This window comes from Amblyomma americanum, chromosome 3 (assembly GCF_052857255.1).
Source record: "Amblyomma americanum isolate KBUSLIRL-KWMA chromosome 3, ASM5285725v1, whole genome shotgun sequence".
Taxonomy (NCBI): domain Eukaryota; kingdom Metazoa; phylum Arthropoda; class Arachnida; order Ixodida; family Ixodidae; genus Amblyomma; species Amblyomma americanum.
This window is the reverse complement of record NC_135499.1, coordinates 78,525,821-78,549,076: the sequence shown is the minus strand read 5'-3', so window position 1 is coordinate 78,549,076 and position 23,256 is coordinate 78,525,821. Positions and strand designations below refer to the sequence as shown.

Genomic DNA, 23,256 nt, shown 5'->3' with positions numbered 1-23,256 from the left:
CACACCGCTTTAACAAGCATCGACTACATTTCACTCTTTACACGAAGGAGTTGGCTCACGCCTTACCTGTAATCACTGCTGCTTACTTGGAAATTCTCGAAATGGCAACCATAGTTGCCACCTTCGCTAACAGACGCTTTTCGGTCAGCTAAAGCAGGACTGGACACACCCTTCACTAATGAACAAAGTTATCGAATTTAAACATTAGTGCTTATGTCTACAGCACGGGAAAGGCAATACAAGCACGGCATTATTGCTAACTATAAAGTTACTCCAATGGCGATGACCGTCACCTGCATCAAAAAGAGGCATGCGTTTTCACTTCCTCCAGCGGGGTTAGTTACATCTATCGCCAATGCAGAAAATACAGCCGGCACCAAATCTCCTATTCATATTTTACGAAGAGATCGAGACAATCCTTACATCTTCTAGCATTGCTGCTTTTTTCTAAAGTTCTCGAAATGGCGACGGCCGTAGCGTGTTTCGTGAAGAGACGCATTTCCACTTGTTTTAGCAGACATGGCTGCGTTCATAGGCAATGCGCGATCTAAAAGACGCATCGACTCTACATTTCACTATCCACATAGAGATCACAATCCCTCATTTCTGCCAGCATTTTTGGTCACTTTAAAGTTACCAGAATGGCTACGATAGAGTCCTCTTTCCAGAAGAGACTTTCGTTTCAACAAGCTACGTAAGGGATGAATACGCCACGCCACCTACAACAGGTGTTCACTTCTTACCTTTTACTCTTTACAGAAACCGGTCGCCTGTGTCTTATGTCTGCCCTCCATTCACGCAGTCACGCCATCACGCAATCACCAGGGCTCGCAGTCAAGAGCGTTGTGGCCTGCTTCGAGAAGAGACAAGTTTCCACATTCTGTAGCCGGGATGGTTACGCCCGTGGCCAATAAACGATGAAGGCGTCTTGCTCTGTTTGCACGAGGTAGTGGGGTGATGCCTTACGTTGTCCGCCACTGCTGCAAACTTTGATAATCTCATACCCGCCGTCATGGCCTCCTACGAGAAGATTCCTACGCTTCCAGCTGCAGCAGCAGAGATAGCCAATATCCAAGAAGAATGCGTTGCCTACAACAGGCATCGAATGTACAGTCGTGAGCAAAAGTGGAGAGATCGGCGCTTCGGCGGCGGGAGCAGTTGCGGGGCCGCCCCACGGCGCTGCTATCTCGCCGCGCTCGCTCGCTGCGAGAGTGCCTCGAGTGACGACAAACTTCCCCCTCGCTCTCGCGCGGGTGTTTATCACGACTGATAAATTCCTAGTGCGGATTTCGGCTACTCTGCTGGTGAACGGTCGCGTCGACGAGGAGTGTGAAAAGAAAAGTGTGTAGTTCCCGAAGGGAAAGTAGCGGCAGCTGCTCCCACTCTCGGCGCGCTTCGGCGGTAACGCCGTCGGTGGCTTGCCTGCCTAATCAGCCGGCGGCTGGCACTTTTCAAGAAAAAAAAAATGCTCGGGAAACTTTGCTCGAGCCTTGAGAAGTCACTTTTCAGGCCTGATTTTTGTCTTCAATCAGTAAATAGCTGTGAGAATGCCAAGTTGGGATCGCGGGAAAAACGCAGAAAAAAGCTGTTCTTTAGCACTAATGCATCCGCATATTGAGAGCGCGTGTGAAATGCAAGCAGAGCCTTGATGTTGCGCCTTAAGTGTTGCAAAATTAGCATAGTTTCAACCCTTCACTGTGTGAAATGGGCATAGGCTACCTTTACTGAAGTTATTCGTTATGCGTGTGAATGGTGACGGCCTTGTGATACGAGTTCTCTGTAACAGAGCTCACTATGCACGGAGTCATGTTGCAAATTTGCAAGTCTGATGCGCGCGATTTGCGATGTCCATGAGCGACCGGTCTTTTTTGCAAGCTTGGAAGGTGCTACAGACAAAAACGCACAGAACATTACCCGTTATTTTCTTAGCACATATTTTCTTAGCATATTCTTAGCACAAGTTGTTTGCTGTCATTTACCGACCACCTAATGGGAACATAAACCGCTTTTTTAAGTTTTTAGAAACGCTCTTGAATTTCACAATTACAAATAAGCTGCAAATCATTAAAGGTGGTGACTGTAACATTAATCTGTTGGGTAACACTGCTGCCTCGCGTGAATTTAAAATTTTGCTTACTTCTTTATCTTGTGGCAATGTCATAACAGAGCCAAAACGAATCACCGATCATTCAGAGAGCCTTTTAGATGTATTTGTGACTAATAATATGAGTGACTGTGCTAAGTCGGGCCGAATAATTACGTGACTAAGTGATCACTTTCCTATATACATGATCTACAAATGTAATACATTTCTTAAGAGAAAGATTAGCCACTCCGATTCGTACACTGTCAGAGATATAAGTTCCAGGACCCTAGAGGTGTTTAGGAATGAAATAAGCAGTATAAAATGGAGTCCGGTTTTTGCGTGCCAAAATGGTCAGCAAGCATATGAAATATTTCTCTCATTATTTAAGTCATGCTATCACACATGTTTTAGGCTGAAAACTGTAAACAAATCTAAAAAGTTACGCAAGCCTTGGATGACAGATGAGTGCTTTAAAATGATTAAGAGAAAGGAACAACTATACGCAAAGTTCGTGAAGACAAGGAGCTTAGATGACCTCTCAGCTTTCAAAAAATACAGAAATTCTGTCACAACCACTTTGCGTAAAACGAAAAATGCGTATTTTGAAAACTTATTTAACAATTCAACTATTCAGACTGATGTTCTATGGCGCGAACTTAACAAAATATTGAATACTGGCACACGCAACAATCAAGTACTTCAACTAACAGTAAATGCTAAAACACTAGAAGGGAAGGACCTAGCGGACGAGTTTAACAAATACTTTACAAATCTTTCCTCGGGAACACTTATACAAGACAGCGCTGAAATTAAAAAATATTTAGGTGCACCCAATCCTAAATCTGCCTTTTTTGAACCGACTACTGATGAAGAAATTTACTCTACCTTTATGTCCTTAAAGAATAGTAAAGCCCGGGACATTGATGATCTTGAAATTAAACCCGTTAAATACGTCTTAGACCTGCTGACTCCAGCTCTTTGTCACATTTACAATAAGTGTTTACATACTGGTACCTTTCCAGATATTATGCAGTGTGCAAGAGTAGGAGTGATATATAAATCAGGCGATCAAAATAACTTTTCAAATTATCGACCGATCTCAGTGTTACCCGTTTTTTCCAAAGGTCTAGAAAAAATAATATGCAAGGGAATCACCAGTTTCTGTGATAAGCACAAGCTTTTATCTCCACAGCAATTCGGGTTCCGTCGAGGTATGTCCACTGAATTAGCTTTGTTGACGCAGAAGGAATTAATACTTAGAGGGTTTGAAAATAACAAAATGACCCTAGGTATTCTGATCGATTCCTCGAAAGCATTTGACAGAATTGACCACAAAATTTTATCTACAAAGTTAGAGCATTATGGATTTCGAGGAGTTTCTGGTAACCTTCTCAAGTCATATTTAAACCACCGTAAACAATGCGTCCTGATTAACAAAGCTCACTCTTCCCTATTAAATGTCACTTCAGGTGTGCCGCAAGGCAGTATACTCGGACCGGTTTTATTTAATATTTACATAAATGATATAGTAAACACCAGCACACTTGCATCTTACATCATTTATGCAGACGACACAAGCATTTTTTTCCAGTCATCCAGTATTGAAGAACTCACTGATTTCGCAAATGTTACACTTGAAAAATTCTCTCAATGGACTCAAATAAATAGTTTACAAATTAACGTTGCTAAAACAAGAGCCATATTATTTACTCCTGTACAAAAGGTTATCAGTCGGGATATCGACATAAAACTCGGTTCCGAACAAATAAAAGTCGTTAAAGAAATAAAAACATTGGGTGTGACGTTCAATCAACATCTAAACTCGAATGCCCACGTGGAACGCGTGGCGGGAAACCTGGCAAGAGCTTGTGGCGTACTGTGTAAGTTTAGAACGATGCTTCCGACTAAAATTAAGTTAATCCTTTATAATTCAATTTTCGCTCCCCATATTAACTACTGCAGTCTTGTATGGACGGACACAACTCAATCCAACCTTACCAAATTGATGCTATTACAAAAGAAAGCAATTCGTCATGTAGCAAATGCCTCATATGACGCCCATACAAGAGAACGTTTTGCTTCGTTTAATGTACTCCCCATACACCATATACATAAACTTAACCTCATTATGAAGTACAAACACAGTGTTCAAACTAACAACGAAACTTTCCTCAACTTATGTAATTTACATCGACCTTTAGAAGTGCCCTACATATTCAGAAACAGAGAACACTGGTCTATACCTTCTTCCCGCACTAATCAGGGTCGGCACATGCTGCAGTACCACATGCCTACATATTTGAATTTCCTACAAAATAAAAATATAGATATACATAACCTTAGCAAATACAAGTGGCAGAAATACCTTATTCTTGAAGACATATGAGTTTAATTATGTTTCTCCGACACAAACTGCTTTTGTATTGCGGATGTATTGTATCTTTTCATCATCGTCTATTTTCCTGCTTCTATTATGTGAACTTGTGTACACTTGATTATATTTGACCCTTTGGAGCTGTTGACGCGATTTTTTTTTTGTTTTCCTGCTAGATATGTTTCTTTCATTTTCTGTGCGTTGAATTGTAATCTTCATATGTATAAATAGTCTGCGACGAGTTAACACAGATACATGTTCATTTCTCACATCAAAACTATTTCAGATATAGCACCTGTCTTACTGCACATTCCATTGCATACTTTTTTTTTCGCTGGTTCTAAGTCCTGCATGTATATATATATATATATATATATATATATATATATATATATATATATATATATATATATATATATATATATATATATATATATATATATATATATATATATATGTGTGTGTATATATATATGTAATAACGTGACAGTCTGCTGGCCTTGTCAATTAGGGGTGGGAGCCTCGTCAAGCTACTGAGTTTGTGGCTTTTTGCTCCTACCCTAGCATTTTTTTTTCTGTTCTTCAGGGCAAAAAATGCTGAATAAAGTTGATTGATTGATTGATTGATAAGCTTTTTTTTGGTACAGTATAAATGAATGGGACACGACCACAAGAGTTGGCTGACAAAACAGGCGAATTCTTGAAAAGAAGAGAAAAAATTCCTGTTGGCGTTAGTAGCGTTGTTTCTTTAAATGCTAATTTTATTTCTTTAGGCTGCGGGCGTGTGAAATGATTCGCGTTGAAAGCAGGTTTCTTTGCGAAGCGCCGCACAATATACTAGGGTGCTATGAGACGTGAGATTTTTTAAACTCTATTCACGATACCTGCAAGCTCAGTATGCATTCTGCTGAATCTGCAGAAGAGTGCTGTGTCATAAAATACAGCGTGAGGTAACTCGGAATTTCTGATGAAAGCAGTTGCATAATGACGCGTTTTGGAAGGACAACAGAGACAGAGCTGCTGTTCCTGTCTATACAGCAATGGAACTGAAAAATCGCTCTCTCCGATTCTCGGGTAACACAAAACGATTCGCCATTGAATGAGGATGGTTGCTGCTGTTGGTGACTGTTGCAGCTTACGGTTTTTTTAGGTTTAATGTCCCGAATCAACTAGGGCTACGAGGGACGTCGTAGTGGAGTGTTCCAGATAATTTCGACCACCTGGGGTTGTTTAATGACCGCTGACATCGCACGGTACACAGGCGCCTTGTGTTTTGCCTCCATCGAACGCGGCTGGATCGAACCTGCCTCCTAGGGCTCAGCAGTCGAGCGAACCACTGAGTCACCGCGGCGGAGAGGTAACTATGGTAATAGTAGCAGCCACTCGGAAATGGGTAACATGGCATGCGATGGAAATAAGTAGTAGACAGAAATCTTGCTCTCGTAGGGGTCCGTGGTCCCTGACAAGGCCCTATCCATATCAAGGATAATTGTCCTTCGTAGGCTAATATATTGTAAAAACGTGCGAGCGTGCGGTAAATTTGCATTACCAAAATTCTGAGCCTTGCACAACTACGGCCAAGATGCCCTACATTTTGGTCCAGATTGAAACACGGCCGCAACATAGTCGCTTTAAGTGACAAGCAAACCACAGGTTCAAGCATTTTGGTGGCGAAACAGGGCATTGGTGATACACTGGGAGGTCGCTTTATCAATCGATCTCTATCATGAGCCGCTATCGCGTCGAAGCTTCTGCGTCCGAGTACTGCGCTTTCTCAGCCATCGCGCGGCTTTCACTTGGTGCTGGCGATTCCCACGTGATCATGGTCCGATATGACGGCTATATTAGCCGTTGGTTCATGCCAAGCTCTGCCTTTTGCAAGTATGTCGCCGCCGGTGCCTATCGCCGAACGAAGACGAATCGTCGAACTGAGATTGCAGGGCACTTCGCAGAGTGCAATTTGCCGGATTACTGGCCGTTCGAGGAATGCCGTAAGTCGAGCTATACATGCATACCGGGATGAAGGTGGCCGACTTGATGACGCAGAGCGCAGTGGTCGACCACGGATCACCGACGAAGAGACGGATCAGCTGATCGTCGCAGCTCTTGTGGCAGACCCCTTCAATACTTCCCGCGAGATACGTGAAGCCTTCGGCCTTTAGGTGTCACCGTCAACAATACGAAGACGCCTCAAAGAAGCAGGCTTAAGCATCTCTGTTGCGGCCCAGAAGCCATACCTTACAAGCAGGCAACGGCTTCAGCGGCTCCAATTTGCACAAGCCGTGGAGCACTGGACGACCACCGACTGGAGGGAGGTTGTATTTTCTGACGAGAGTACGTTCTCCAGTCGGTGGGACCAGCAGCAGAAGGTCTGGCGCCTTTAACTGCAGGTATGTGAAAACCGTTTCTCCGATGCTGAGTATCCATTGAGTTACGTATAATTAGCCGAATTGCGGGTTTAATATGGTTTTCTTTCTGTAATATTAGAAACGCGTAAACGTTAGCACATGTCATAAAAAGAGTTGAGCACTGACGTTAAATTTAGCGCCCTTCAGCCATTGGTGCCATTACTTCAAAATAATATAATTCTCACATTTCTTTTCTGCGCTTCAGATAAATATGTTTGTCATGGCTATGGTCTGTTACAGCGGTAGCGGTGTTATTCATCTTCTCTTATTCAAATACCGGTCTTTATGCAGTATCCGTTTGCAAAAAAGTTAAGGTCTTGATTTTAGGTTGTCAAATATCAGAAATTTCTCTATATAGGTTTGTAATATATTATTGGGCTTCCTTTGGACTAAAGAGATCATGTAAACCTGTTTTGTTCTCTTCGTCACCTCCGTCCACGCTCCTGTTTTACAGATATCTACCAGAGTACACGTCAAGCGTGCTCTCAAGTGGCAGGTGCTCTGTGAATGTGTGGGGTTGCATCAGCAAGGATGGCCTGGGCCCCCTCGTGCGCATTGAGGGCCGCTTCAACGCATCCGCATATGCTACCATCATTGAACAGGAGCTGATCCCCCATGTGCTTGGTGGCCCCTTCAGCGACGGCTTCTTCCTGTTTCAGCAGGATCGAAGCCCTGTGCACACAGCTCGCGCCGTGGGCACACTTCTTAACCAGCTGGGAATCCGCACGCTGGAGTGGCCACCAGCAGGTGCTGACCTAAACCAGATTGAGAATGTGTGGGGGATGATAAAAAAGGCACTGGCAGCCCGGAATCTAAGCACGGCTACATCAGATGAACTGTGGAGTGCCGTGCAACAGGAATTGAACAGGCTGCGCGAGAGCGAGAGCGTTGTGCCGGCAATATACGAGTCTATGCCGCGCCGTGCAGCTCGTGTAATTGCCGTGAATGGCCAATTTACAAAGTATTAGAGCACCATTGCTTTAATTTTTTTTCAAGGCAATAAAGATCCCGTGATTGCCCTGCATTTTGTGGTAACTTATTTGAAGGGGGTGTATGAAGCGGGGAGCCAGAGTGCCTTGTGTTTTCCTTCTGATGTATTCGCTGTACCAAATCAATCAGGACACGTGTGGGAGGCGCACGTTGCTTCTGCCGAGCCTATTCCGCAAATATACACTCAATACCAAGCAATCTGCTCTTCAGCTTCGCCGCGAGAAGTGCTCACATTAGGGATCGAGTTATATAAGACGGCTGGCTCGACCAGACAGTCTCTCCCCATGAGAATAATGAGACGTACCCTGCAGTTTTGTATACAAAGACTCTGCCTCGTGGAAATCTTTGGGCAAACAGGAGAGCAATATTTAAAAGGAGGCACGATGCATATAGGCACGGACCGTGAGATGACGCTTTCACGAAGTATTCTCGCAGTTCCAGCGGTGTGTCTCCACTTTGGCTTAAGTACGATCTTGAGCAACACAGTGAGAAAACGAAGAAGCAGAAAATACTTCGTGGCGTGGCAGCAGCCATTCAGAACTCGGCATCTGAATCCGAATCCTGCTTAGAAACGCGCTTTCCGTTTAATGAAGGAAAAAAGCTTGTTCCAGATCGCCGACTGGAATTTACTATTAGGTGCATTAGACGAGAAAAAACATGGAGACGAGTTCCCAACTGACGATAAAAATTACTATTTTTTTTTCAGCATGGATAAAACGCGAAATATTGGTGAAACTAACATCAAACCTCCCTTTACCACTCTGGAGCCAAGTGGTTTGACGCTCCGTTACTGCGCGACAATTCCATTTCCGGGACACTTTCTGGTGCACCAGTCGCTCATGGACATCGCAAATCGCGCGCATCAGACTTGCAAATTTGCAACATGACTCCGTGCATAGTGAGCTCTGTTACAGAGAACTCGTATCACAAGGCCGTCACCATTCACACGCCTAACGAATAACTTCAGTAAAGGTAGCCTATGCCCATTTCACACAGTGAAGGGTTGAAACTATGCTAATTTTGCAACACTTAAGGCGCAACATCAAGGCTCTGCTTGCATTTCACACGCGCTCTCAATATGCGGATGCATTAGTGCTAAAGAACAGCTTTTTTCTGCGTTTTTCCCGCGATCCCAACTTGGCATTCTCACAGCTATTTACTGATTGAAGACAAAAATCAGGCCTGAAAAGTGACTTCTCAAGGCTCGAGCAAAGTTTCCCGAGCATTTTTTTTTCTTGAAAAGTGCCAGCCGCCGGCTGATTAGGCAGGCAAGCCACCGACGGCGTTACCGCCGAAGCGCGCCGAGAGTGGGAGCAGCTGCCGCTACTTTCCCTTCGGGAACTACACACTTTTCTTTTCACACTCCTCGTCGACGCGACCGTTCACCAGCAGAGTAGCCGAAATCCGCACTAGGAATTTATCAGTCGTGATAAACACCCGCGCGAGAGCGAGGGGGAAGTTTGTCGTCACTCGAGGCACTCTCGCAGCGAGCGAGCGCGGCGAGATAGCAGCGCCGTGGGGCGGCCCCGCAACTGCTCCCGCCGCCGAAGCGCCGATCTCTCCACTTTTGCTCACGACTGTACCTCTCGATGTTAACACGAAGAGGTCGGGTACGTCTCATGTCAGTGCAACATTGCTGCCAACTTTGATCGCAGAATGGCGACCTTCCCGGCCTCCTTTGTAATCTACTTGCGCTTCACGAGCTCGAGCAGAGATTGCTAAGCCAACTGCCAACAGACCACCTTAACAGGCATCGAGTACAATTCACATCTTACAGGAAGAGGCGGGCTCATGCCTTACCTCTGCCCAGCATTGCTCCTTACTTTGGGGTTCTCTGGCAACGATCATGACCAGGTTGACAAGAGACTTGGGCTTCCACTTTTTATGGCAGGAATGGCTATGTCACACCAACAACAACAGGTATCGACTATACTATCAGCAAAATATGAAACGTGAAAAAGACAACTGAGGCAGAAAAAAAATAAGAAGCTCTTAGCAAAGGAAACCTCGCTCATATTGGTTAGCCTCCAATGTGCGAAGACGATTGTCCGGAAGTGTTAACCAACGTTGCTTATATTTCTTTTCTAGGGGCTAATATGCTGATGTATTTTTGATGGAACCTCAGTTTATTCTACGCGTATCGTTCGTTGCTGATAGTGCCTTTCAATGTTTATATGGGAAGGTCCGGTCACGTTTTAAGTCTAACGACAACAGCTCCTTAACTAAAAATCTAGAAATCGCAACCATTGTGGTGTAATTCGAAAAGAGAAGAATTTTTACAGCCAGAAGGCTACGTACGTAACCAATGAGTAATGAAGGCATCAAATTTGCCGTTGACTATCTTCACGAACAGGCCGGTTGATGCTTTCGTCGGTCATGGACAGCTGTATGCTTTGATAATCTCATATCTACTGTCGTGGCCTTCTTATGAGGAGAGACTTGTGTTTCCACTAGCTCCAGCATAGATGGCTAAGTCCACTGCCAAGATCCCACTTTAATAGGCATCGTCTACATTTCGTTCTTTGCAGGAGGTGGTCAGCGCATACCTTACCTCTGTCCACCACTCCTGCCAAAATTGAACAGAATGGCAATGATAATGAATAGCTTCGACAAGAGACACTCTTCCACCAGCTCAAGCAGGAGTGGCTACGTCAGTTACCAAAGAACCGCTTATAAAAAGCATCAACTTTATGCTTCATTTTGTCATGAGGTGCTCGAGACACGCCTTAAGGGCAGTTCACAAGGAAGCGATTCGGCGAATAAAGAGAACAGAGGCGCGGTGCTATGAAGAGTTTCGCGAGCTTTCGTTTCACATGCGTCGCCGCTGCGTGTTTCCCACAGCTGCGAAAACCAATGCTGCTGGCAAAAGATATGCTCTTGCAACCGGTTTTACTCATCTGCAAACACCAAAAAGCATATATATATATAACCATTATACGGTCATTTCTTTTTCTAGTTTATTAAACTAAATATAAACCTTACGTTATAAGCATTCAACTACACTTTATGTAATTCACTTTTCAAATAAAAGCATACCAACACAAACACTGGTTCATGCCCATGCTTTCTTGCACGAGGCTTCTACTGGCCACGTGGCAACGCCAGGCCGTCATTGGTTGAGATGCGGTGCTGCCGCGTCGCCACTGTGAAATTTTCCAATCTGCCCAAACCTTGCCGCTCTAGCCGCTGGACGGAGTCTGTATGCGCCGCGGCGGCGGGATTCGCGAGCGGTTTGCTTGCATGTTAAACAGGCTTTAAAGGCCCAACATTACTCCTTGCCACAAAGTACTGGAAGGGCAACGTCCGCCGCCTCTTTCAAGCATAGACATGCGTTTCCAATTGATCGAGTAGAGAAGGCTACATCGCCAATGGACGATGCACAACAGCCATCGACTCTAGCTTACACTTTCCCAAAACAGCTCCAACATGCCCAATCTCTGCACAGCAATTCTTCTTGCTCAACACTTCCCGTAATGGCCACGATCGTTGCTCCCTTTGGCAGGAGACTTGCATTTACACTTGCTCTGGCAGGGAAGGCTACGTTACACCCGCAACAACAGGCAACAACTATACCTTTCACAGTTCATATGAAAGGGTCGCGTCACGTCTTACGTTTGTTCATCATTGCTGTTTTCAAAATTTCCCAGACAGGCGACGATCGCGGCCTGCTTCGAGGAGTGACATCGTTTCCATTTGCACCAGCAGACATAGCTACGTAACGCTGCCTACAACAGGCAACGACTGTACCTCTCAGCATTTAAACAAAGAGGTCACTGTCATCTCTCAGGTGTTCCTATCATTACTCCTTATTTTGAAGGTCACGGAATTGCGACCATCGTCACCTGCATTGAGAATAGATGCACCTCCCCTTGCTCTGGCAGACATTCCTGCGACCATTGTATGCGCACGACATAAAACACACTCTACACGTCTCTGTCCGCATAAAGCTCGAGATTCCTTATGTCTTCCGAGCATTCCGGGTCGCTTTCAAATTTCGGAAAATGGCGAAGATCATGTAATGTTTCGAGAACAGACTTCCGCTTCCACATGTTGTGGCAGACATGGCTACGTCACGAGGCCTACAACAGGCGTTGACTTCTATCTTTCACTATTTACACCAAGGGGTCGGTCGGGTCCGCTTGCGTCTCTCCATCATTACTGCGTATTTCAAGACCTCGCTATCGTAACGATGGTGGCCTGATTCGAAAAGAGACGCGCTTTTACTCGCTGTAGCCGGGAGGATATGTTCGTCGCCAATTAGCAAAGAAGCCATCAACTTTGCCCTTCACTGTTTTCATGAAGACACCCGGGAGATGCCTCACGTCTTTCCAGCATTGCTGATAACTTTGACCGCAGAATGGTGACCGTCGTGGCCATCTTCGAGAAGAGCCTTGCGCTTCCACAAGCTTCTGAATAGATATCTACAGCCACTGCCAGGAGACCATTTTAACACGCGTTGACAGCATTTCACTCTTTACGCGAAGAGGTTCTGTCATTCTCTGACTCTGTCCATTGTTTCTGTTTACTTTGGCGATCTCGGAACGGCAATGATCGTGACCAGCCTCGATAAAGGACTTTTACCAGCCTTACCGCGCTTCTACCAGCCCGAGGAGGAGTGGCTAAGTTCATCACCAATGAACCACTTACAACAAGCATCCACTTAACTCTTCATTGTTTACATGACCTGCACAGGGCACGCCTTACAAGGGCAACATTCATTCTTCCTATCCAGTTTTCCTAATGGCGGTAACCATCGCAAGCTTCGAGAAGAGGCTTGCGTTTCCACTTCGTCCAACAAGGATAGCGACGTCCTTCGCCATTGCGCAACATACAACAGGCATCAACTCTATCTTTCATATTCGACGAACAGCTCGGGACACGCGTTACATGTGGCAGCATTGATGGATTCTATAAGGTTCCCCAAATGACGACCACTATTTCGCACTTCGCGAAGAGAGACAAGTTTTTCCTTGCTCAAGCTGGCATAAGTAGCGGCGGCCATCGAAAATGCACGAGTTACAACAGGCGTCGACTCCCCTTCCCTGTCCATTTAGAGCTCGGGATTTTTTATCTCTACCCAGCATTTCTGGTCTCTAAACTTCTCAGAAAGGCGACGATCGTGACCTCCTTCAAGAAGACACTTCCGTTTAAACATCCTACAGCAGCGAGGGCTACGTCACACCACCTACATCTGAAGTGGACATCTGAATTTAATGTTTTTACGAAGAGGTTGGCTTTGTCTTATCTCTGTCCACCATTGCTGCTTATCGCAATATCTGGAAATCGAAGCCATCGTGGCCTGATGCGAGAACAGTCGTGTTTCCTCACGCTGAAGCCGGGACGGCTACGTCCATGGCCAATGAACAATTAAGGCGTCAATTTACCCTTCACCATTTGCACGAAGTGGGCTGGTGATGCAACGTCTGCCAGCCATTTCTGCATACTTTTATAGTGTCATGGTGACCGTCCTGGACTCCTTCGAGAAGAGACTTGCGCTTCCACCGGCTACAGCAGCGATATACACGTCCACTGCCAGCACACCGTTTTAACAGGCATCTACTGCATTTCACTCTTTACAGCAAGAGGTTGCTTCACGCCTTACCTGTGTGCATCACTGCTGCATAATTTGAAGTTCTCGGTATGGCAACAACAGATGCCAGCTTCGATAAGAGACGCGATTCGACGAGCTAAAACAGAAGTGGCTACGTCCTTCACCAATGAACAGTGTTATCGAATTTAAACTTTCGTGCTTTGATGAAGACTACGGGAAGGTCAATCCAAGCCCATAATTTCTGCTAGATATGAAGTTACCCGAATGGCGACGACCGTCGCCTACTTCGAGAAGAGAGTTGCGTTTCCACTTGCTGCAGTGGAGAGAGCTACGTCTATCGTCAATGCAGAACATACAACAGGCATCAAATGTATAATTCATATTCTACGAAGAGCTCGAGACAATCCTTATATCTTCTAGCATTGCTGCTTTCTCTTAAGTTCTCGAAATGGCGACGACCGTGGCCTGTTTCGAGAAGAGACACGCGTTTACACTTGTTCTGGCAGACATGGCGGCGTTCATATGCAATGCGCAATCTACAACACGCATCGACTCTACCTTTCACTATCCACATAGAGATCGGAATCCCTTATTTCTGCCAGCATTTGTGGTCACTTTAATGTTAGCAGAATGGAGACGATCGTGTCCTCTTTCCGGAAGAGACTTTTGTTTCAACAAGCTACGTAAGGGATGGCTACGTCAGGCTACCTACAACAGGCGTTGACTTCTTATCTTTTTCTGTTTACACAAAGCGGTCGGGTACGTCTTATGTCTGTCCACCATTGCTGCTTATTTGAAGACCTCACAATCACGAGCGTTGTGGCCTGCTTTCTTCCAGAAGAGACGTGTTTCCACATTCTCTAGCCGGGATGGCTACGCCCGTGGCCAATAAACAATAAAGGCTACCTGCACTGTTTGCACGAGGTAGTGAGGTGATGCCTTACGTCGTCCACCACTGCTGCATACTTTGATAATCTCATTCCCACCGTCCCGGCCTCCTTCGAGAAGAGTCCTGCGTTTACAGTTGCAGCAGCAGAGATATCTAATATTCAATAATAATGCGGTGCCTACAACATGCATCGAATGCACTTCTCAATGTTTACACAGAAAGGTCGGGTACGTCATGCCAGTCCAGGATTGCTGCCAAATTTGATCGCAGAATGGCGACCATCCCGGCCTTCATCGAAAGCGAATTGCGCTTCACGAGCTTCAGCATATATTGCTAAGCCAACTGCCAAAACCACCTTAACAGGCATTGAGAACATTTCACGTCTTACAGGAAGAGGCGTTCTCATGCCTTACCACTGCCCAGCATTGCTCCTTACTTTGAGGATCGAGGAGTGGCAACGATCATGACCAGCTTGGACAAGAGACTTGCGTTTCCCCTTTCTATGGCAGAAATTGCTACGCCACTCAACCTACAACAGATATCGACTATTCTATCAGCAAAAAATGAAACATGAAAAAGACAACTGAGACAGAAGCAAAAAAATAAGAAGCTCTTAAAAAAGGAAACCTCGCTCATATTGTTTTAGCCTCCAAGGTGCGAAGACTTTTGTCAAGAAGTGTTAACCAACGTCGCGTATATTTCCTGCCTAAGGCCTAATATGGTGATGCATTTCTCTTGGAACCTCAGTTTCCTTGTGCGCGTTTCGTTCGTTGCTGATAGTACCTGTCAATGTTTATATGAGAAGGTCGGGTCACGTCTTACGTCAAACCACAAGTGCTCCTTATCTGTATGTCTCGGAATCGCAACAATGGTGGCCAAATTCGAAAAGAAAGGAGTTTTTACATGCTCTAGCCAGGCGGCTACGTACGCAACCATTGAATAATGAAGGCATCAAATTTGCCCTTCACTATTTTGACGAACAGGCCGGTTGATGCCTTACGTCGTTCATGGATAGCTGTATGCTTTGATAATCTCAAAGCCACCCTCGTGGCCTTCCTAAGAGAAACGACTTGCGTTTCCACTAGCTCCGGCATAGATCGCTACGTCCAAAAAGAATGAACCACCTACAATAGGCGTCGATAACTCATTTCATTGTTTACACGAAGGGGTCGGGTCATGCCCTACGTCTGCCCACAATGGCTTCTAACTTTGATGGAACAATGGCGACCCATGTTGCCTCCTTCGCGAAGATTTCCGCTCCCGCTAGCTCCAACATAGATGCCTAATAGCACTGCCAACACACCACTTTAATAGGCATCGTCTACAGCTCATTCTTTGCAGGAAGAGGTCGGCGCATACCTTACTTCTGCCCACCATTGCTGCCAACTTAGAACTCCGCGGGATGGCGATGATCATGACTAGCTTCAGTAAGAGGCACGCTTCCACCAGATCAAGCTGTAGTGGCTACCTCAGTTACCATAGAACCACTTACAACAGGCATCAGCTTTACCCTCCACTGTTTTCATGAGGTGTTCGCGACATGCCTTAAGGACGGTTCACATGCAAGCGATCCGACTAATAGAGCGAAGAGAGGCGCGGTGCTGCGAAGCATTTCGCGAGTTTCATTTCACATGCGTCGCCCCTGCGCGTTTCGTACCGCTGCGAAAATCATTGTTGCTGGCAAACGATATGCGCTTGCAATAGGTTTTGGTCGTCTGGAGACACAAAGAAGCGTAATATATAAGCATTATTTTGTCATTTATTTTCACAGTTAATTTAAATAAATTTAAATCTTGCGTTGTAAGCATTCAAGATCACTTTATATAATCCTTTACTAAACAAAAGCATACACCGGTTTATGCGCATGCATTCTTGCAGGAGGCCTCAACTGGTCACGTGGCACCGCAAGGCTGTCATTGGTTGAGATGCGGTGCTGCCGTGTCGCCACCGCGAAAATTTCCAAGTTGCCCGATCCTCGCCGCTACAGCCGCTGGAGACAAGGTGTATGCGCCGTGGCGGCGAGATTCGCAAGCGGTTCGCTTGCATGCTGAAAAGCCGTTAGAAGCCACAAAATTAATTCTTGCCATAAAGGCGTACGCCGCCTCTTTCCAATTGCGTTTCCAATTGAGCGAGTAGAGAAGGCTACATTGCCAATGGACGATTTACAACAGCCATCGACTCTAGCTTTTACTTCCCCATAACAGCTCGAACATCCCCAATTTCTGCCCAGATTTCTGCTTGCTCAAAACTTCACGGAATGGCCACGAGCGTGGCCTGCTGTGCAATGGAACTTTAATTTCCACTTGCTCTGGCAGAGAAGGCTACGTTACTCCCACAACAAGAGACAAGAAGTATAACTTTCACAGTTTATACGAAAGTGTCGGGTCACGCCTTAGGTTCAAAAGTTGCCAGATATAAGAAGATCGCGCCTTGCTTCGAGGAGAGACATGCGTTTCCACTTGCTCCCGCAGACATGGCTACATAACGTCATCTACAACAGACGCCGACTGTACCTTTTTGCATTTAAACAAAGAGATCGGTGTCATGTGTTAGGTGTGTCGATCATTACTGCTTATTTTAAAGATCACGGAACGGCGGCCATCGTGGCCTGCATCGAGAAGAGAAGCGTCTCATCTTGCTCTGGCACACATGGCGGCTGCCATCGCATATGCACGACCTGCAACAATCATACAGGCTCCTCTTCACAGTCCACCTAGAGCTCGGGATCCCTTATGTCTACTGAGCATTGCGGGTCACTTTAATGTTTCTCAAAATGGCTACGATCATGTGATGTTTCGAGATGAGACTTCAGTTTCTACACGTTGGGGCAGTGATGGTTACGTCACGCCGCCTACAACAGGCGTGGACTTCTATCTTTCACTGTTTACACGAAAAGAACGGATCCGCCTTCCATCTGTTCATCATAAAGCTTATTTAAAGACCCGCTATCACAACATTAGTGGCCTGATTTGAGAAGGGACGCGTTTTCACTTGCTCTAGTTGGGAGGCTACGTTCGTGACCAGAGAGCAATGAAAGCATCAAATTTGCCTTTCACTGTTTGCACGAAAAGGCCCGGGTGATGCATTACGTCCGTGCATACGTTGCTGTACCCTTTATCTCATGGCCACCGTAATGGTGTCCTTGGAGAAGTGACGCGTTTCCGCTTGCTCAAGCAGAGATAGCTATGTTCAAGGACATTGGACGATCTAGAACATGCATGGAATATACTTCTCAATGTTGACACGAAAATCTCGGGTAATCCCTTACGTCTGTCCAGCAGTGCTGCTACCTCTTATCGCGGCATGGACTAGTTTAATAGGCACCGACTACATTTCGCTTTTTACACGAAGATGTCTTCTCATGTATGAACTCTGTTTATCATGTCTGCTTAAATTCAAGATCACTGAAAGGCAATGATCGTGACCAGCTTCGATAAGAGAGTTGCGTTCCCGTCAGCTCAAGCAGGAGTGTTTACGTCCATCTCCAATGAACCACTTGCACGAGGCTTCGACTTTACTCTTCATTGTTTATATGACCAGCTCTGGACACGCCCTAAAAGCCCAACATTCCTCCTTGCTATCAAGTTACCATAATGGCGATGACCGTGACCTGCTTCGAAATGAGACGCGTTTCTGCTTGACTACCGGGGATAGCTACGTGCTAAGCAAATGCGCAACATACCGCAGGCATCAACCCTGCTTTTCAAATTCTTCGAAGAGATCAGGACACGCGTTCAGCTGGCCGCATTGCTGTCTTTTCTCAATTTCCCCAAATGGCGACGAGCATGGCCTGCTTCGAGAAGAGACGCATTTCTGGTTTCTCAGGCAGACATGGCTGCATGCATAGCTAATGCACGACCTACAAATGGCATCGACTACATACCACTCTTTAACGGAAGAAGTCGGCTCATGCCTTACCTCTGTCCAACATTGTTGCTTACAATAGAGTCCTCAGAATGGCAACGATTGTGACTAGCTTTAATAAGGATTGTGTTTCAAGCAGATCGAGCAGGAGTGGCTACGCCAGTTACCAACGAATCCCTTACAACAAGTATTGACTTTAGTTTCCAATCTTTACATGAGGTACTTTCGAAGCGCCTTTCAAGCACAACACTCATGCTTGCTATAACGTTACCCAAATGGTTAGTTACGAGTGTCACCTCTTTCGAAAAGAGACGCGTTTCAGTTTGATAGAGTAGAGAAGGCTACATCGCCAATAGGCGACTTAGTACAACAGCTGTCAACTCCAGCCTTCACTTTCCAAAAGCCGTTCGAAAACGCCGATTGTCTGCCGAGTATTGCTGCTTGCTTGGAACTTCCCAGAATGGCCACGATCGTAGTCTGTTTCTGCAAGGAGACTTGATTTTCTCCTTGCTCGAGAAGACATGCCTACGTCACTCCATGTACAACAGGAAATGAGTGTACACTTAGGTATTGAAACAAAGGGGTCAATATCGTAGGTTTGTCCACACTTGCTGCTTATTTTGAAGATCGCCGAGATCGCCGAATGGCGATAACGGTTGCCTGCTTCGAGAACAGACGCGTTTCTCTATTGCTCTGACAGTCATCGTCGCGTTCAATGCCACTGCGGGACCGACAACAGGGATAGACTCTATTTTCATTGTACAAATCGAGCTCGAGATGCCTTATGTCTGACTAGCATTGCTGGCTGCTTTAGAAGTCCCAGAATGGCAACGGTCGTGTGATTTTTCTAGAAGATACTTCCGTTTCCACGTGCTATGTCAGAGATGGCTACGTCACGCCGGTAACAAAGGCGTTGACTTCTCTCTTTGGCTGTTTACACGAAGATGTCGGGTACGTCTTGCGTCTCCACCATTGCCGCTTATTTCAAGGTCTGATTCGAGAAGGCCTGACTCGAGAAGTGACGTGTTTTCACATGCTCCAGGGGGATGGCTACAACCGTTCCCAATGAATAGTTAAAGCGTTAAGCCTTCACTGTTTCCACGAAGTGGTCGGCTGACGCTTTATCGACATCCATCTGTCACTGATGCATACTTTGATAATTTCATGGCACCGTCGTTGCCTCGTTTCAGAAGAGACTTACGCTGCACCTTGCTTTACCGGAGATGGCTATTATCCAAGGAGAATAAGCCATCTAAAACAGGCCTCTAATGTACTACTCAATGTTTACACGAAGATATCGGATCACGCCTTAACTCTGTCCACTATTGCTGCTAACTCTGATCGCTGAACGGCGACCATTCTGTCCTCCTTCGAAATAGACTTCCGCTCACACTTTTTCTAGCAGCGATATCTAGCTCTATTGCCCACAGGCTACCTCTGCAGGCATCGACAACATTTCAGTCTTCACAAAAATAGGTCGGGCACGTCTTATCTTTGTCCACCGTTGCCCCTTATGCTGAAGGTCTCCAAAAGGCGACGAACATTACCAGCTTAGATAGGAGACGCGTTATCGCCAGCTGCAGCATGAACGGCTATTTCAGTCGCAAAAGAACCACCTACAACGGCCATCGACTTTACTCTTCTCACATTACAAGCGTAGCATTCCTCCTTATAACGAAGTTTCCCTAAGAGCCGGCCACCACCTGCTTTGAGAAGAGACTTGCGTTTCCACTTGCGCCAGCGGGGATAGCTACGCCGATCGCCAATGCACAACATAAAAGAGGCGTCAACTCTACCCTTCACATTCTACTAACAGCTCAGGACACGCCTTAAATCTGCAAGCATTGCTGCTTCATCCAAAGTTCTCAAAATGGCGACAACCATGGCCTGCTTCGAGAACCACCTCTTGCTCCGGCATTACAGCAGGCATCAACTATTCCTTTCACTATCCACGCGGAGGTCGGGATGCTTTATATCTGCCCAGCATTGCTGCTCACTTTAAAGTTCCCAGAAAGGCTACGATCGCGCCCTGATTCTAGAAGAGATTTCTTTTTCCACAGATGGCAGAGATGGCTTGTTCACGCCCCCTACAACAGGCATCGACTGTACCTTTCACTGTTTAAAAGGAAGGTTTGGTCACGTCTTACATTTTCCCCATTGCTCCTTATTTGAAGACCTGGGAATCGCAACCATGGTGGTCTGGTTGTAGAAGAGATGCCTTTTTACAGGCTCTAGCCGGGATGGCTACATTCGTCACGAAGAAACAATTAAGGTATCAACCTTGCCCTTCACTGTTTTTACGGAGAGGCTCCGTGATGCATTACGTCAGTTCAGCATTGCTGTATACTTGAAAATATCATGGCGTGAGGCGCACAACAAATCATCGGTGAATTTTTGAGTGAGTTGCATCGACAGTGGTATGGAGACAGCAGAGTGCTGCACGTGCCAGCCCAGCACTGCGCGTGTGCACGTGCGAATTGTTCTTGCAAGGCGACGACTACGAAGATCATGGCGAGCACGAGGAGCAGAGAGCTGACGTGTGAGAAAAACGACGTGTGAAGGGAGTTAGCGCAGCGGCGGCCGTGTAATTCAACCGTGCAGGGGGCAGCGGTCGTACGTGGGGCCCGTTCCGCCGTGGACGTCCCTTTGATCATCAAAGCAAGCTTCCTGTGTCCCATTCAAGCATGGAGGTGGCAGCTGTTGAACGTTGGGTCCCTGCTTCCTTGGACCTCGTATGGATCACCAACGCAAGCATCCAGCATCCCCTTCAAATGCGGCGGTGGGAGCCTACGGACGGTGGGTCGGTGCTGCCGAGACGGCCCCCTTGGATCCCCTGCATTAAAGGTGCACGAAAGCGGAAACTGAACTCGTCTTTTTAGCGCGGGAGCTCTATCTACACGTCCCGTGCATTCTTAGAAACTTCGAATTAATGTCCTGTGTGGCCAATTGCTCTAATTAAGTCGGATTAAACGTCCAATCTCCAACCTTTTTTTTAACTGAACGCTGTAGGTAGGAGGAGTCAGCCAACGCGTCAGCCAGTCCCGCGGCGGCTTCCCGCTCTACCATGGGCGGAGTGATATGTAAATCACAGTCCACGTGTATTTTAATTTCGATGGGCCTAATTTGTGGCTATATTGTCTCTGACTGAAATTGTTTATTCGCAGAAAACTAAAAACGAAATACAAGCAAAAGCGAAGCCTCCACTTGACTGGCTGAAAGGCACTCCACGCGTTGGTTGACTGCGCCTGCCTACTGCGTTGAGTTCCAAAAAAAGGCGGGAGCCAGGACGTTTCATCCGATTAGGGCAATCGGCCGCAGAGGATAATATTTCGAAGTTTATGAGAATGCCCGGAACGTGCAGATAGAGCTCAGGCGGTAAAAAGACGATTTCAGATTCCTTTTTAGTGCACCTTTATGCCTAAGCGTTGCGTGACGCCGCCGGAGGGTCCTAGCACCGCTTCTCTGGCTGCTGCCAAGTTACTGGGGCTGTTGACGTAGTTCTGCCGACGTCTTCCTTTGTCGCTCCCTGCTCCTTCTACCTCCTGGCTTCTTTTCCCCGCTTCCGTCAACGCAACGCCAGCGCCACAGCTCATCCACCCGCGTCCACCGTGTCCGCAAGGTATCCCCGCTTGACCTAGAACGCTCAAGATCATGTGAACTCTTTCCTTATACCTGGAGTGTTGTGCGCGTGTTGGATGTGCGTTTTGAAGTGATAGCTACATTACGGTAGCCTTTCGAGCCTTCAGTGTGGCGTTGTCACGTGACGCTGGCGGCGTATCCGCGGTGTGGCAGCGTGGTTGGTCACGTGACCAGCCACGTGGTGCGGAGCAGCTGCTCCTGCCGACGAAACCGAGTTGCAACAGCTTAGCGCATGTGCCCTGTCAAGTGGAGCGAAGATGAAGAACGAACGTCCAGCGAAATGGAGCGGCGAAAGACAGACTTTGCAATTCAACTGTACAAGTTCTATTCGGCCAGCTGTAGTTATCGCGTCACTCCAGGTTTAACTAGAGCTAAACAACCGCCAATTTTTTAGGAGTTTTCATTTCTTACTGGCTCTTTACCTTTAAGTCAAAAGATATTGCTGGTGTGTTTATTGAGTATTTTCAATCAGTGTATAGCGATAAAAACTCGACTTTTCCTTCTGAGCCAGACGGCTACACTTCTTTTATGCCAGATGTTACTATCTCTACCGAAGGTATAATGAATCTTCTTCTGAAGCTTGACGTTCAAAAGTCTAACGGGCCTGACAACATCCCTTCAGCTTTTCTCCGCCGTTGCGCAGAATGGTTATCACATTACCTGGAAGTTATTTTCTATGCCTGCGTGTCTCAGTGCGCAGTCCCATCAGAATGGAAAACCGCACGTGTCGTACCTGTTTTTAAAGGCAATGACCCATCTTGTGTATCTAGTTATCGCCCAATATCTTTGGTCTCGACCAGCTGCAAAATCTTCGAGCATGTGATCTGCCGAGCTTTGATAGAATTTTTGAAATCTAGCCATTTCTTGTGTGATCAGCAAAATGGATTTAAGCGTGGCTTATCTACCGTCTCACAACTGATAACCACTTGCCATGATTTTTTGTTGCAGTTAACAACGAACAACAAATCGACGCTGGTGACTTCGCTAAAGCCTTTCATAAGGTACCTCACACTAAGCTGATAGGAAAGCTTTACGCTGCCGCAATCAATCCTAACATTATTCACCTGATTAGAGCTTACTTAGAAGACAGATTTCAATATGTTCATGTTGGCGATGAGTACTCTGTTGCACATCCGGTTTCATTTGGCGATCCACAAGAGCCAGTTCTGGGGCCTATCCTATTTTAATCTATGTAAATGACATAATTATTGTGGTTGATTCCGAAGTTAAAGCTAAACTATTTGCTGATGACTGCGTTTTATACTCGTTAGTTAACTCCTCAGCTGGCCTCATTAAACTTAACAGCAATCTGCAGAAGATCTCCAACTGGTGCAAGCAGTGGGGTATGCTTCTTAACGCTAATAAATGTTTGGTACTCGGAATTTGTAAAAAGAAAACTGCTCTGACTCGTCCATATTATAGCTGCCGTACCACTTCCAGAATCCGCGCCTGCAA

At 46.2% G+C, this 23,256-nt stretch overlaps 1 pseudogene; it reads left to right on the top strand.

Moving 5' to 3' along the window:
* The window catches only part of LOC144123844 (uncharacterized), a 76,637-nt pseudogene that overhangs the window by 35,724 nt on the left and 17,657 nt on the right, over positions 1 to 23,256 (top strand).